Below are 5,523 nucleotides of genomic sequence, written 5' to 3'. Positions count from 1 at the left end.
GAGCGTAGGAACCATGACTATTACTTGAGACCATGTCCTGAAACGAGGGGTGTAGGAAAGAGTAAAGATAGGGACCGTATATTGCGTTTGGCTTCTTGGAATGTAGGAACTTTAAATGGTAAGTTGCTAGAATTGGTAGATGTGCTTAAAAGACGTAGGATTCAGATAGCATGCCTCCAGGAGACTAAGTGGAAAGGACATAGAGGGGCTGAGTGTAATGGGTATAAGTTGTGGTACTCGGGGTCTGATGGAGCTAGGAATGGAGTGGGGTTTCTAGTGGCCAAGGAAATATACACTAGTGTGGTGGAGGTGATAAGACATAATGACAGGATTATGGTGTTGAAATTAGTACTAGGAGAGGAAGTAGTGGCAGTAGTCTCCGCCTACGCGCCTCATGTAGGCCTAGGGGATCAGGAAAAGAGAGAATTTTGGGATTGCCTAGACGCAGTGGTAGGGGGCATACCTAGGGGGGAGAGGATTTGCATAGGAGGTGATTTTAATGGACACATTGGTAAGGCTAACGATGGTTTTCAAGCCGTTCATGGGGGTTTCGGTTTTGGTGATAGGAATGAGACTGGAACAGATCTTCTAGAGTTTGCGGTGGCACATGACCTAGGTATTATAAATTCTTTTTTTAGGAAACAAGATTCTCTTTTAATCACTTTTAGCAGTGGCGGACGCGACACGCAAATTGACTACCTTTTGATGAGGCAAGGAGACCGACGTTGGTGGAAGGACTGCAAAGTCATACCTGGAGAGGCAGTTGTGACTCAACATCGACTACTAGTGACAGATATAGCCTTCAGAAATAAGGTGACTGTTCGAGAGAAGAAAGGTACACCGAGAATTCGATGGGGAAATTTGAAGGATGAAAATCTCCTACTGTTTAAGGATAAACTCATGTTGCATACGCGGGCTCGACTAAATGGGGACTCAACTCATATATGGGAAGCTATGGAGGCAAAGATCATCCAAGTAGCAAAGGAGACTCTCGGGGTCACAACAGGAAAGACAAGTGGGCATAAGGAGTCTTGGTGGTGGAATGACGCAGTGCAAGACAAGATAAGGGACAAACAAGGATGTTTTAGGGAGCTAATGAGATGCACGAATGAGGAGGAGCGAGTGGAATTGAGGGACAACTACAAAACGGCCAAGATAGAGGCGAAGAAGGCAGTGGCGGAAGCAAAGAAGGCGGCCTTTAAACGGATGTATGAAAGTCTAGAAACAAAAGAGGGGGAACATGCTATGTTTAAGATTGCCAAAGCCAGGGAGCGTAGAAGGCAAGATCTAGGACCGGTGAAGTTCATAAAGGATACAGATGGGCATGTACTGGTCAAAGAGTAGGACATCAAGCTAAGATGGCAAACCTACTTCCACAATCTTTTTAACAATGGGACAGCTTTCCAAGAAGAACATGACAACACAAACTTTCAACGACAACAATCGAATAACTGCTACTGCCGTCGGATCACACGAGAAGAGGTGAAGGATGCACTTAGGAGGATGGGAAGGTCTAAGGCGGTTGGCCCAGACAACATACCCATCGAGGTGTGGAAGTGTCTGGGGGAGGAAGGAGTCATGTGGTTAACTACTCTGTTCAATAGTATTCTCAAATCAGGTAAGATGCCAGACCAGTGGAGGAGCAGCGTTGTAGTTCCTATCTATAAGAACAAAGGAGACGCCCAATGTTGTGGTAACTACCGAGGAATCAAACTACTAAGTCATACTATGAAGCTATGGGAAAGAGTGATTGAGGGTAGACTTAGACGAGAAACTCAGGTTACGGTCAACCAATTTGGCTTCATGCCGGGGCGTTCCACCACAGAGGCAATACACCTTATAAGAAGATTAATGGAAAAGTATAGGGAGAAGAAGCGTGATCTACATATGGTGTTTATTGACCTAGAAAAGGCCTACGACAGTGTACCACGACAGGTGCTCTGGGAGTGCTTGGAGGGTAGAAGAGTGCCCAGGAAATACATAGAGATAATTATGGATATGTATACCAGGAGTGAAACAAGTGTCCGTGCGCCAGTGGGGGATACTGATTTCTTTCCTGTAGAGGTAGGTCTTCACCAGGGGTCAGCGTTGAGCCCGTTTCTTTTTGCAGTAGTCTTGGATGAGTTGTCAAAGTCGATTCAGGAGACTCTCCCGTGGTGCATGATGTTCGCAGACGATATTGTGTTACTTGCTGAGAAAAAACAAGATCTAAACATGAGGCTTGAGGAGTGGCGAACAACCTTAGAGACAAAAGGTTTAAAGATTAGCCGATCTAAGACGGAGTACCTCCACTGTGATTTTGGTGGGATAAACGACAATGAAGACACACAGATCACAATTGAAGGGCAGGTGGTCCCGCAGGTAACGAAGTTCAAGTATTTAGGATCTTTTGTACAGAGCGATAGGGAATTAGACAGTGATGTGACCCACCGAGTTCAGGTAGGATGGTGTAGATGGAAAGCAGCCACAGGTATATTGTGCGACAAGAGTTTCCCGACTAAACTAAAGGGAAAATTCTATAGGGTGGCAGTTAGACCTGCAATGCTATATGGAACAGATTGTTGGGCCATCAAAAAGGCACAAGTGCGGAAGATGGAGGTAGCAGAAATGAGAATGCTACGTTGGATGTGTGGGCACACAAGGCTAGACCGAATAAGAAACGTTGTGTTTCGCGAGAGATTAGGGGTGGCGAACATAGCAGACAAGATAAGAGAGTGGAGATTGAGATGGTTTGGACATGTAAAGAGAAGACAGACGACGAATCCTGTTAGATCCGTAGAAAACATTACTATAGAGGGGAGGAGGGGTAGAGGACGACCGAAATTGACTTGGGATGAGAGGATTAGGCATGATTTGATAGACCTAAACCTCTCCGAGGACATGGTTGAGGATAGGAATTCGTGGAGAAGTAGAATTAAAGTTAAGGATTTTTAGAGAGAATTGAATACCTTAGGGCTTAGACTTAACTTATTTAGTCCACATACCATAATGGTATTTCCCTTGCATATATTATTATTATTATTATTATTATTATTATTATTATTAGCTTTTATATAGCTGTTAAACTGTGATCTTATTATTAATATTATATAATAATATTAATATTAATATTATTATAATTAGTAGTAGTTTTTATATAACTGTTAAAATTTGATTTCCTTTATTTTGCTTTATTTTCCTTTATTTTGCTTCATACGCATGTTCTTAGAGCCGAGGGTCTCTCTGGAAGCCACCTCTTTATTCCTTTGGATAGAGGTACGGTGTGCCTACATCCCACCCTCCCCAGACCCTACTTATAGCTTTGCTGTCGGTGGGATTTTACTGGGCATGATTGATTGATTGATTGATTGATTGATTAGGAGTTCTATCATATGTGTTCAATCTTATACGGCTTCTAATTAATGTGGCAAATTGCACTAAGCTCTATAAGCCTCACTACAAATAGAAAACAAACAAGTATGCAGGATTTGTGTAATAATACTTTGAAGTTAGATGCCATCAATTTATGTTAGCATGTTTGAAACATATGATCTGAGCTGTTTTGCTTTGACTTCATCATGGTGATGGAGATGGTTATATTATGCTTTTAGTATCTCATTGATGCATTAATCTGCTAGGTACTTTATTTATTATTGGTGATTTTTTTTAAGAATTGATGCTTTATTATAAAATAAACCATGAATCATAAATAAACTATCCTTTGTTTTAAATCTAGAAGTGATGAAGCTCTCCCTGTTTGTTTTCTGATGTCGTTGTGTCTCTAGATCGTTTCATAACTCTGCATATCTATTTTTAGTGTTTATGAAGATTTTTAAGTCGTAATTCATTTCGGTTTGTCACTGATGGAACCACACACTTTTTTAACTATGCATGCATTTATTTATATAGCTAGAACTAATTTGGAAGAAGCCGGATTCTCCAAGTAAGATTCTGGCGTGAAGCATTGACAAGTTAGTATCGTCGGGTTTCCAGGTTTGCAATTTAAGCTTGCAGCTTGGCCTATTGTATTTTATTAATGGTTTTGATGTAAGAACGTTAGATGAAGCACTTTTATACATGTTGATGATATATGCTTTGTCTTTTCAGTTTATTGCTATTTTATTTACTCTGAATTGAACTTGGTGTGTGACAGTCCTACTATACTTCCTAAATATCTAATGGGTAGAGCAGGAACTGTTTTGGTAAATAGTGAAATGGGTCGGGTTTGCTTTAGTTTGATACGCTTCTTGTTTAAAGTTTTATTTTCTTAATTACTTCGGTCTCGTTTTTTTTTTACAATACTGAGACTTAATGTTTGTTAGAATCATGGGCCACCCATACTACCCACGAGTGGACAACGGGAAATGTCCATATTTATTCAGAAGTTAATGCAAATATACAATTTGAAGCTCATTACGACCTTTAGTTTGGCCGATAACATGAAAGAATAGTTCTATTCTCTACACAAGTACCTCTAGGCATGCTAGAATAATGGGCATGCCCACTGGGATTATAAGCTAAAACCTATGCAATAGTTGTTTTACTCGGTTTTAGGTAACGGGCCTAAGCAAGTTAGCCTATGACTTGTAACATGTAGGGACACTTTTATGGAATTTCTACTAAAAAGTGTATATATATATATATATCTGTTAATTATTAATGATGCCTTAGTTTTTTATAAAACAATATTATAATAATACTTTCTTTAATATTTGAGATTAACAGACTTTTGCTGTCTTTCAAAACAATTTAAAACAACAGATTTTAGCTATTTTCAACCTATTTGACTCATTTGCAAAAAGATGTATTTGAATGTTTGATCCATTTATAAGCGAGCGGGACAAAATTGCTACTTATGTTTTTTTGTAGTTTATAGTTGGCAAAACAGACACGTCAGATTGGTTCGTATGGATTGGTATGAGTTTGGGTCACAATCGGTTGTTTTGAAAAATATTACTTTTGGTTCAGTCAAGGATTCCCGGTCCTAGCTAAAAAAGGAGGAAATATAATTAATACTCTATTTTTTATAGTGTAACTAAGATAATTAGGATTAATTTGGGCTTATTTTTAATTTTAACGGACTAGGCTTATTATTATTATTATTATTATTATTATTATTATTATTATTTGTAAGGTAATTTGTCAGTTCATGTTTATTACTTGGTAGGAGGAATGTACACTTTTAATGAAATAAATGTCCTCTTATTGCAGACATAGTGTTTGGACTAAAAGCAATTACCCGACATATTTATGGTGCTGTAGGTCTGTGGGTAGTGAATGACGTCATGTAAGGAATTAATGGTAAAGTCTCATTTTCTTTTGTGGAAATATTTCAAATGAAACATCCATTATAGGTTAACATTTTACGATAAGCAATATACTTTTGGTAGGTTTGGTGCATGCACTTCATGTGTTTATTAGTGTGTTTAATCACGCCTAGAACCTGCAGCAATTGTTGCTTGAGTTGTACTATGCGCATGAGCGAATGTTTATAAACTTCCAGCCTATAGTATAACACCCTGGCTAAAGCGGAAACGCCTGAGT

Source organism: Bidens hawaiensis, unplaced genomic scaffold (assembly GCF_021521415.1).
Source record: "Bidens hawaiensis isolate Kalapana, Puna unplaced genomic scaffold, B.hawaiensis_p1.1 tig00000284_1, whole genome shotgun sequence".
Taxonomy (NCBI): Eukaryota; Viridiplantae; Streptophyta; class Magnoliopsida; order Asterales; family Asteraceae; genus Bidens; species Bidens hawaiensis.
Note: the sequence above shows the minus strand (reverse complement) of the source record.